This window comes from Giraffa tippelskirchi, chromosome 11, assembly GCF_054371585.1.
Source record: "Giraffa tippelskirchi isolate mGirTip1 chromosome 11, T2T-mGirTip1v1.2.pri, whole genome shotgun sequence".
Taxonomy (NCBI): Eukaryota; Metazoa; Chordata; class Mammalia; order Artiodactyla; family Giraffidae; genus Giraffa; species Giraffa tippelskirchi.
Genome location: NC_137285.1, coordinates 150,219,133 through 150,231,124, shown reverse-complemented (window position 1 = coordinate 150,231,124; position 11,992 = coordinate 150,219,133). Strand labels below are relative to the sequence as shown.

The following is an 11,992-nucleotide window of genomic DNA, read 5'->3' as shown; positions in this document are numbered from 1 at the left end:
AACGGCCCGGTGCCCGCGAGCCCGCAACTGAGGTGGCGTCCCGGGAAGGCCTGTTTGTAGATGGCGCGTTTGACACGATTCAAATACGGTCCGCGGACGGCCTTCCGCCCTCAGTCCGGTCTTTTGTGGAGCGGAGATGATAGCAGTGCCGAAACCGCAGAGGCCCATGCGACAGAGCTTCGGAGAGGGAAGCTTTACATATTCCACCGCTATTGTCCAGTCAGGTATACACACGCGCACACACACACACACACACACACGCGCGCGCGCACACACGCGCACACACACGCGCACACGCACACGCACACATATATGTAGATGAGGGCAGTCAGGAAAGTCATTCCTCCAGAGGACTTTTGACCCAAGAAAGGCCCAGAGAGGCGAGGAGAGAAGCTTGCCAGCGCGCGGGAAGAGACGAGGCCGGCGCGAGGCGGGCAGCAGGCGGCGTCTGCGGGCGCTCCGAGGGCGGCGCGAGGCCGAAGCGGGGAGTGAGGAGAGGAAGCCAGCTCACACAGGGCCTGCCCAGGACTCTGGCTTTACCTTTACCTGGGAATGGGATGAGGTGCATTTGAAAGTTTTATGTTTGACATTTTATCATGGAACATTTCACACACGCAGGAAAAATACCGTGGGTCCCATGGAGTCATCCCTCAGCCTCAACAATGACACTTGGCGACCGTGTTTCATCAATCATCCCCCTTCTCCTTCATATTTGTCTGGACTGGGCAACACATCATTTCACCTTTAAATAGTTCAGTATGTGTTCTGAAACACACTGTAAAGAGCTTTTGTTTCTTTTAAACAATATCATTATTAAACCTAATAAAACAGTAGTTTCTTAAAGACCACCTCCTTCCTGGTAGCCTTTAAAACCGCCGCCTCAGAATAATGGTGGCTGTGAAAAGCAGCATCCTAGCCAGTCACTGCAGTGGGGAGAACAGTTATCTCCCCCAGAAGCCTTTCTGCCTGAGAACTGTCCCTCTCTGACCAGTATGGCAGCTCCTTGGGAAAGCCCTAATCACAGGGCTTCTCTTAATGTGATTTGACTCAGAGCTCATTCAAAGCCCTAATCCAAGGTATCTGTGGAATCCAGTAGGAGGCTTTTCAAGAATACCAGGTTACTGCCAGGTTACTGAGGAAGCAATTCCAGTAGCAATATTAACAAAAAGATTAACAAAAATGATGCTGGACAAAAAATCCACAGTGAAAATTTAGGGAGTGATGTGTTCACAAGTGCTCCGTAGGGTTCTGACGTATCCCTTGAAATCAGTCAGCCTCACACACGTTCAGAGCTGTGCGTGTGCCAAGGAAAGACCTGGGAAAGCCCTAATTTCTGGCTGACCTTGAGGCTCTGTGTGAGCAGAAGGTACAGGCTAAGGCCGAGTTTTAAACTCTCAAAACCTTGAAGGAATGAATTGGCACACTTCCACACCCCTTCAGCAATGGGTGGAAAACTGGTAGGTTCAAGCCACTTAAGTTCATCTCATTCCAGCCGTTAGCCGACCGCTAAATTAATCCGGCAGAAACTTCAGTGTTGTCACATGACAATTAGCCCAGGCAAGCCACTAAACAAACAGCAACAAGAAATATTAGAAATCTAGTGAAAACTCTCAGGATCTGATTTCCAAAGTTGCCTTATTATATTATTCAGAATGTTCAGTTTTAAACAAAAAAATTATGAGACATACAAAAATTAGGAAAATATAGCCCATATTACATAGGAAAAAAAGGCATTAACAAAAAGTATCCCTGAGGAAGTTCAGATAACAAACCTAACAAAGACTTTAAATTAGCTATTAGGAATATATTCAAAGAGCAAAAAAAAAAAAAACCTATGTCTGAAGAATAAAAGGAAATGTACAAGAAGTAGAGAATGTCAGTAAGGAGACTAAAATTCTAAAAATAGAACCAAATAGAAACTCTGGAGTTGAAATGTACAATAACTGCAATGAAAAATTCACAAGAGGGGGCTCGATAGCAGATCTGACCTGCTGGAAGAAAGAATTAGAAATCGTGAAGCTAGGCTAATTGAGATGATATAGATTGATGAAGAGAAATAAAAAGAATGAAGAAAAATGAACAGCATCTCAGTGTTCTTCGGGGTATCACCCGGAATACCAATATAAGCTCAGTGGGAAACTGAGAAAGGAAAGAGAGAGAAGGGCATATATAAGAGCTGAAAAGATGATAGCCAAAATTTCCCAATTTCGATGAAAAACATTAAGCCAAGAATCTCAACAAATTCAAAGTAGAGTAACTCAAGGAGATTCATATCTAGACACATCAGATTCAAAATAATGAAAGTCATCTACATCAAAGAAATAATCTTGAAAATAGGAAGAGAAAAGCAAATTATGTGCAAGAGATCCAAAATGAGATTAAATAGCTGCTCTCATAATAAACCATGGAGATCAGAAGATACTGGAATGATATCTTCATGGTGATGAAAGAAAGGGAATATAAAAATGAATTTTATATCCAGCAAAAGTAAAAATAGCCCTTAGAAACTGGAGAAATTAGACATTCCTACGCATATAAAAACATATTGCTAGCAGATCTGCCTTAGAATAAATATTAGAGAGGGTACTTCGTGCAGAAAAAAAATTGTAGACATGAAATTAACTCCATTCAAGGAAATAAAAATCATTTATAAAGGTTATTAGATAAATATAAAAGTCAGTATAAATATATTTTTGTTCATAACTTCTCTTATATGATTTTAAAGATAATTTTATAAAGCAATAATTAAGAGGAGGGAGAATATTCCTAGAGTAATGAAAATAAAGATAAAAATAAACAAATAAAACTTGACTACACTTAGCTTTTGCACAGCAAAGGAAACCATAAACAAAATGGAAAGATAATCCACAGAATGGGAGGGAATATTCGCAAATAAAGAACCCAACAAGGGATTAACCTCCAAAAATACAAACAGCTCATGCAATTCATATATCTATATATACATTTTAAAAACCCAATCAAAAATAGGCAGAAGATCTAAATAGGGATTTCTCCAAAGAAGACATACAGGTGGTAAAAAATCACACGATATAGATATATGTATAACTGAATCACTTTGCTGTACACCTGAAACTAACACAACGCTGAAAATCAACTAAATTCCAATGTAAAATTTAAAAAGAAGTTTAAGTGGAGGGGGACTATCACAACTCATTCTATTGATTTTTGACAAGGTTACTTAGGCAATTCAATGGGGAAAAGGACAGGCTTTTCAAAAAATGGTGCTGGGGTAGCTGAATATTTATATGCAAAAGAATGAATTTAGATCCCTACCTCACAACATATGAAAAGTTATCACAGAATTGGTTAAGGACATAAATGGAAGAGTTGAAATTCCAAAATGCCAAAAAAATGTTAATATTCATGACTTTGAATTGATCTACAGCTGATTAGATATGATACCAAACTCAGAAGTGACAAAATAAAAAAATAAATTGGACTTCATCAAATTAAAAACTTTTGTGTAGCAAAGGAAACCATCAGGAAAGTGAAAAGACAACTCATATAACAGAAGAAAATATTTGCAAATCATACATCGACTAACGGAAGTTTCCCCGGTGGCTCAGACGGTAAAGAACCTGCCTGCAATGTAGAAGACTGGGGTTTAATCCCTGGGTTGGGAAGATCCCCTGGAGAAGGGAATGGCTACCCACTCCAGTGTTCTTGCCTAGAGAATTCCATGGACAGAGAAGCCTGGAGGACTACAGTCCACGCGGTCACACAGAGCCGGACACGATTGGGAGACTAACACACTCATATCCAATAAGGGACTTGTATTGAGAATATGTAAAGAATTCTTAAATGGAACAATAAAAAGCCCCCAAAATCTAATTAAAAACTTGGTAAAGGCATATTAAAAGGTGCTCAACATCACTAATCATCAGGGAAATAAAACCTGATGATAATCAAAACCATAATGAGCTATCACTTTACATCTATTAGAATGGCTGTTACCAAAAATGACAAAAAATGTTTTGTGCACTGTTGGTGGGAATGTAAGTTGGTGCAGCAACTAAGAAAAGCAGTATGGAGGGTCCATGTGATCCAGCAATTCTGCTTCTGAGTATATATACAAAGACTACCAAATAAGTATGTGAAAAACAGCCAAGACTTAGGTTGTCTAAGTGTCCAATGACAGATGAATGGATTAAAAAATGTGCTACCCCAGAACCTCTGCACACAGAAAAAATAGCCATACTTATCAATTTAAGCTTTTATTAATGGGGAAAAGGAAATACTGAGATGAATTTAATTAAACTGTATTTTCCCACAAGCCTCTTGAATAAAATGAAGTTCTTCATTCGCCACTAAACTTTGCTCCTTGACTGAGGTCATGATGGTTCTTTAATGTGTAGGTGAAGGATCCCCTTTTGCCGTGTACCTGCGGTAAGTTAAGTGTTAGTAAGTGGATAGTTAATATACTCCAAAATAAAGAACTACAGAATTGGGGGTAGACATTTGGGAAGAGCGCCAACTGGAACATTCTCAACAGTGAGATTCTAAAAGAGCACCATGCTTTTGGGTTCCCTCCCCTCCTCCCTCCCTTTCTTCCTCCCCCTTTGGTATCTCTAGGTTGAAAGCCAGACGGTGCAGTGCAGAGAGACAGATTCCAAAACACGGATTGATCACATAAGAACATATATTTTTCTTTTTTTAAATTATGAATGTTCTTAAATTTTAAAAAACTTTCCATTATTTTTCAAATTCTTTTCCCATTTAGGTTATTAAAGAATGTTGAGCAAGTTTTCCTGTGCTATGCAGTAGGTCCATGTTGCTTAAATATAGCAGTGTGTACGTGTCAATCCCAAACTCATAGTCTATCCCTTCTACCCACACTTCCCTCCTGGGAACCATAAATCCATTCTCTAAGTCTATGAGTCTGTCTCTGTTTTGTAGATAAGTTTATTTGTATCCATTTTTTAGATTCCATGTGTAAGGGATATATTTCTCTTTGTCTGTCTGACTTCATTTAGTGTGATAATCTCTAGGTCCATCCATGTCACTACAGATGGCATCGTTTCATTTTTATGGCTGAATAATATTTCACTGTGTATGTGTACCACATTTTCTTTATCCATCTCTCTGTTGATGGACATTTAGGTCGCTTCCATGTCTTGGCTGTTGTGAACAGTGCTGCAGTGAACGTTGGGTCACACGTACACTTTCAAACCAAGGTTTTCTGTGGCTGTAAGCCCAAGAGTGGCAGTGCTGAACCATGTGGTAGCTCTATTTTTAGTTTTCAAGGAGCCTCCACATTGTTCTTCACAGTGGCTGTACCAGTTACATTCCCGCCAACAGCGTAGTAGGGTTCTCATTTCTCCACACCCTCTCCAGCACTTACTGTTTGTAGATTTTTTGATGGTGGCCATTCTGACTGGTGTGAGGTGGTATCTCATTGTAGTTTTGATTTGCATTCTCTAAAAAGTAGTGATTTTGAACATCTTTTCATGTGCTTCTTGGCTATCTGTTTGTCTTCTTTGGAGAAATGTCTACTTAGGTCTTCTTCCCATTTTTTGATTGTGTTGTTTGTTTTTATGGTGTTGAGCCATGTGAGCTGTCTGTAAATTTTGGAGACTAATCCTTTGTCATTCACATCATTTGCAAATATTAAGAACATATATTTTTCTACTCAGACTAAATTACATTATTATTTAGTACAGTGTTGGTTGTATATCAGTTTATCTATTTGAGTAGAAAACTATACCCCTCATATGTGCATGTTTTTTTTCTCTTTTCATGAGAGCCTGATCATATAGTGCAGCATTTATTTCTGAAATAATTCAGCCCAATCTAATTTCTTGACCCCCATTTCCCACCACTCACCCCCACAGAGATTGTATTTTAGCCTCACTAATGTACTTACCATTCCATTTACATACCATTTACCATCTTAATCTGCAGATTGCCTTGTTTAAATAATCTTTATTTTGAATCAGTCTGATAAAATTAATTAGAAGTAGAGAGGGAATCATCAGAAAAAATTTTCCCTTGGATTTTACAGTTTCTCTTGATACTCAAGGGCTGCATCTCCATTTGTACTGCAAAAGGCATTTCCTTTTAAGCATATATGAGTTGGGTGTTACTCCAGAGAAATTCGGGTTTTGAAAGCCTAATACCTCTTGATCACTGGTTGCCTTTCAGTAAATTTTCTGTAAAATTTTCCTTCCCATTGCTAGTTTTTAAGATCCTCAAAAGAATGTCATTTGGGGAAGTTTCCCCATATTCTGATATTCTATAATTTCTACCATTATACTTATCATACAGTGACACTTTTGCTTGGAAAAAAAAATCAATAGTGTTGGGTATAACTTTTAGCTTGGAGATTTACCTCTGTTATTCCCACTGCTTCATAGCTTAGACCTAAGGTTTCCTTGGCTTTCTTTCATTTCTTCACATTATTTGGGCATTTTGTTCTCATTTCCATTATCCTATCAGAACAGTGGCTGAGACTTGATCTCAGATATTTGTGCTTCAGTATTTAGTTCGCAATGTCTATTCTCAACAGATGCTTGAAGTAGAGGAAAGTATTAACTAGGTATCAGTGTTTTCATCCAAATATCCATGACGTCCTAGAACCAGAAATATTTGAGACTAGGATCTGCTTTCCTCTTTTTTTCTCTCAACTCTCCTTTTCCTTCTTTCACTCCAAGATCCCAGGTCCTAGCCATTCCATTCTTTCTTGTTATTTCCTAAATCTCTGTGTCTGTTCTAGGACGCATGGACGAATCACTGTCTCCTTAATGTTAACTTTGCACTTCTTCTGAGTTGTCCTTATGATTCCACCGATCCTTACGCCTGGACCTGCGCTATGACCACAGGGGACGGGGGGGCAGATGTACCTTCCATGAAGGTCCTCGGATTCCGCGCTGCTAAGGCTAACTGGAGATAAAGTTTGCCTTTAGACGTGAAGTAGTAGGTATGGAAGAAGTGAGAACATAGCTTTATTTAAAAGTTTTATTATCTTTTCCAACTTCCCAGTTATCACCCCCAAATCTTGGTTTCTGAACCACTGAAAATATTAAAGGTCCTGAGCTTTAAGATTCAACTTCTGTAAAACTTTGAGAAGTAAAGTTACGAGCTTTAGCATTTGAATATCCCTATGCCTGATAACGGAGAAGGCAATGGCACCCCACTCCAGTCCTCTTGCCTGGAAAATCCCATGGACGGAGGAGCCTGGTGGGCTGCAGACCATGGGGTCGCTAAGAGTCGGGCACGACTGAGCGACTTCACTTTCCCTTTTTCCTTTCATGCACTGGAGAAGGAAATGGCAACCCACTCCAGTATTCTTGCCTGGAGAATCCCGGGGACAGCAGAGCCTGGTGGGCTGCCATCTATGGGGTCGCACAGAGTCGGACACGACTGAAGCGACTTAGCAGCAGCAGCAGCAGCATGCCTGATAACAATCTTTATAAAGTTTTTTGTTGTTGTTGTTTTTCAGGGGACTATCTATTGAATTAAACAGACCTGAGCCAGAAAATCATATATCTTTTATCTTATTCTCTTATGAGATGTGAATATAAAAATATCCTGTAACATAAAACACCTTTGCTACAGAAGGTTATTTACATTTGCATAGAAACCCATGTAGCAAACAACAGTTAGAGCAGAGTGTATTCAGTTACCTACAGCTGCAGCTTAGAGGTGATACCATTTATACTTAATTCCGATCAAAACCTTAGTTCTTCAAAGAGGATTCATAACAGAAGACAACATTTTCTGATTCACTAGGGGAGAAATGAGATACCTACCACACCTTTATCATCCGCCATATCTTGCTTTGTACAACCAATTGATCAATGTCGATGTCACACACAACTCCAAAAGGGTGAACAGGAACAAATAGTTTGAAAGGATTTTACCAGCTCTCTGTTTTCAAAAAGAAAATGTCATTCTTGTACATCATTATATGTTAACACTTAAAAAAATAAAAGTATAATAAAATTTCAAGAAGATGAAAAAGAGAATAGAAAAACTGCTCATTATATTCTGCCACCCTCAACCACTATGGTTTTATATATATATATAAAATTACATATAATTATATATGGCTGCACATACATATGGTTACATATATATACCATACTATGGTTACAAGTTAATTAACTAGTTCCACAGCATATATTAGCTTCCATTTTGCTGAATTTTTCTTATTTCTACATAATGAAAATGATTTTACAGTAATTGGGATATATGGTATACCACGTATACCATATCCATATCAATACATAGTTACATATATACATGTCTAGTCAAGGCTATAGTTTTTCCAGTAGTCATGTATGGATGTGAGAGTTTGAAGGTGAAGAAAGCTGAGCGCCGAAGAATTGATGCTTTTGAACTGTGGTGTTGGAGAAGACTCTTGAGAGTCCCTGGGACTGCAAGGAGATCCAACCAGTCCATCCTAAAAGATATCAGTCCTGGGTGTTCATTGGAAGGACTGATGTTGAAGCTGAAACTCCAATACTTTGGCCAACTGATGCGAAGAGCTGACTCATTGGAAAAGCCCCTGATGCTGGGAAAGATTGGGGGCAGGAGGAGAAGGGGACAGCAGAGGATGAGATGGTTGGATGGCATCACCGACTCGATGAACATGGGTTTGGGTAAACTCCGGGAGTTGGTGACGGACAGGGAGGCCTGGCATGCTGCAATTCATGGGGTCGGAAAGCGTCAGACACGACTAAGTGACTGAACTGAACATATATACATATATATTAATGATAACTGATAATTATTGAGGATGATTTTAAGGTGACAAATTTCACCAAATGAATAATAAGAATCATTGTGTTTTCCTCTGTTGTTGGGTTTATTATCAGTACATTTTCACTGAGGCTAATGGACTTCTGAAGAAGATGGAATTGAGACATTTGAGGTTCAGTGTTACAGAATTTATTTAATGGAGAGATGTTTAAAATCAGGCCTATTGTTAGAAAAGGGTCATAAGGAGGAAATCACAGTGAAGGAAGAGGAGGTTTGGATTGGTGATTTAGGCTCAACATAAGGACTTATGTGTTAGGGGTAGGTGGAATAGACCCATATCCTTGCAAGATATTTGGGTTGGAAACAAAAATATAGAATATGTAATTCTGAAAACCAAAACCTGAAGTGTTTTGTGCAACACTGCAGTCAGTCACTAGCACACCCTTGTGACAAGGCCACCAGGGGTTATGGGGATCAGTTTTCAATATTGGCACCATTTAATAGTATCTGAACCCATGACTTCAGATGAAGGTAAATTGAAAGTGGTCAAACAGAAGATGGTAAGAGTGAACACTGACATTTTAGGAATCAGTGGACTAAAATGGACCGGAATGGGCAAATTTAACTCAGATAATTATATTTACTACTGTGGGCCAGAATCCCTTAGAAGAAATGGAGTAGCCATCACAGTCAACAAAAGAGTCCAAAATGCAATACTCGGGTGCAATCTCAAAAATGACAGAATGATCTCTGTTTGTTTCCAAGGCAAACCATTCAATATCACAGTAATCCAAGCCTATGCCCCAACCAGTAAAGCTGAAGAAGCTGAACTTTAACAGTTCTATGAAGACCTACAAGATCTTCTAGAACTATAACCAAGAGAAGATGTCATTTTCATCATAGGGGACTGGAATGCAAAACTAGGAAGTCAAGAGATCCCTGGAGTAACAGGCAAGTTTGACCTTGGAGTACAAAATGAAGCAGGGCAAAGGCTAAGAGAGTTTTGCCAAGACAACACACTGGTCACAGCAAATACCATCGTCCAACAACACAAGAGAAGACTCTACACATGGACATCACCAGATGGTCAATACCGAAATCAGATTGATTATATTCTTTGCAGTCAAAGATGGAGAAGCTCTATACAGTCAGAAAAAAAACAAGACCAGGAGCTGACTGTGGCTCAAATCATGAACTCCTTATTGTAAAATTCAGACTTAAATTGAAGAAGGTAGGGAAAACCACTAGACCATTCAGGTATGACCTAAATCATATCCCTTACAATTATACAGTGGAAGTGACAAATAGATTCAAGGGATTACATCTGATAGACAGAGTGCCTGAAGAACTATGGACGGAGGTTTGTGGCATTGTAGAGGAGACAGAGATCAAGACCATCCCCAAGAAAAAGAAATACAGTATAAAAGGTAAAATGGCTGTCTGAGGAGGCCTTACAAATAGCTGAGGAAAGAAGAGATGTGAAAGGCAAAGGGGAAAAGGAAAGATATACCTATTTGAATGCAGAGTTCCAAAGAATAGCAAGGAGAGATAAGAAAGCCTTCCTCAGTGATGAGTGCAAAGAAATAGAGGAAAACAATAGAGTGGGAAAGACTAGAGATCTCTTCAAGAAAATTAGAGATACCAAGAGAACATTTCATGCAAAGATGGGCCCAATAAAGGACAGAAATGGTATGGACCTAACTGAAGCAGAAGAGATTAAGAAGAGGTGGCAAGAATACACAGAAGAACTGTACAAAAAAGATCTTCATGACACAGATAACCACGATGGTATGATCACTCATCTAGAGCCAGACATCCTGGAATGTGAAGTCAAGTGGACCTTAGGAAGCATCACTACAAACAAAGTGAGTGGAGGTGATGGAATTCCAGCTGAGCTCTTTCAAGTCCTAAAAGATGCTGCTGTGAAAGTGCTGCATGCAATATGCCAACAATTTTGGAAAACTCAGCAGTGGCCACAGGACTGGAAAAGGTCAGTTTTCATTCCAATCCCAAAGAAAAGCAATGCCAAAGACTGTTCAAACTACCGCACAATTGCACTCATCTCACACTAGCTAAGAAATGCTCAAAATTCTCAAAGCTAGGTTTCTACAGTACGTGAACTGAGAACTTCCATATGTTCAACCTGGATTTAGACAAGGCAGAGGAACCAAAGATCAAATTGCCAACATATGTTGGATCATAGAAAAAGCAAGAGAATTCCAGAAGAACATCTATTTCTTATTCATTAACTATGCTAAAGCCTTTGACTGTGTGGATCACAACAAACTGTGGAAAATCCTTGAAGAGATGGGAATACCAGACCACCTTACCTGCCTCCTGAGAAATCTGTAGGCAGATCAAGATGCAACAGTTAGAACCAGACATGGAACAACAGACTGGTTCCAAATCGGGAAAGGACAATATTATTGTCACCCTCCTTATTTAACTTATATGCAGAGGACATCATGCGAAATGCTGGGCTGGATGAAGCACAAGCTGGAATCAAGATTGCCGGGAGAAATATTAATAATCTCAGATATGCAGATGACACCACCCTTATAGCAGAAAGTGAAGAGATACTAAAGGGCGTCTTGATGAAAGTGAAATAGGAGAGTGAAAAAGCTGGCTTAAAACTCAACATTCAAAAAACTAAGATTCATGGCTAGTGGTCCCATCACTTCATGGCAAATAGATGGGGAAACAATGGAAACAGTGACAGATTTCATTTTCTTGAGCTCTAAAATCACTGTAGTTGGTGACTGTAGCTGTGAAATTTAAAGACACTTGCTCCTAGGAAGAAAGCTATGACAAACGAGACAGCATATTGAAAAGCAGAGACATTACTTTATTGACAAAGGTGCATATAGTCAAAGGTATGGTTTTTCCAGTAGTCATGTATGGATGTGAGATTTGGACTATAAAGAAAGCTGAGTGCTGAAGAACTGTGGTGTTGGAGAAGACTCTTAAGAGTTCCTTGGACAGCAAGGAGATCCAACCAGTCAATCCTAAAGGAAATCAGTCCTGAATGGTCATTGGAAGCACTGATGTTGAAGCTGAAGCTGTAATATTTTGGCTACTTGATGTGAAGAACTGACTCATTGGAAAAGCCGCTGATGGTGGGAAAGACTGAAGGCAGGAGGAGAAGGGGACGACAGAGGATGAGATGGCTGGATGGCATCACTGACTCGATGGACATGAGTTTGAGCAAGCTCCGGGAGTTGGTGATGGACAGGGAAGCCTGGCATGCTGCAGTCCATGGGGTTGCAAAGAG

At 39.5% G+C, this 11,992-nt stretch overlaps 1 long non-coding RNA gene across 1 annotated transcript in view; it reads right to left on the bottom strand.

Moving 5' to 3' along the window:
* Positions 1-4,219: 4,219 nt before the first annotated feature.
* Positions 4,220-11,992, bottom strand: part of LOC145527139 (uncharacterized) — a 35,915-nt gene continuing 28,142 nt past the window's right edge. The window contains exons 6-7 of the long non-coding RNA XR_014069530.1: positions 7,770-7,887; positions 4,220-4,402 (exon numbers count right to left, since the gene is read on the bottom strand). This is a non-coding gene — a long non-coding RNA (uncharacterized LOC145527139). The remainder of the gene's footprint in view (positions 4,403-7,769; positions 7,888-11,992) is intronic.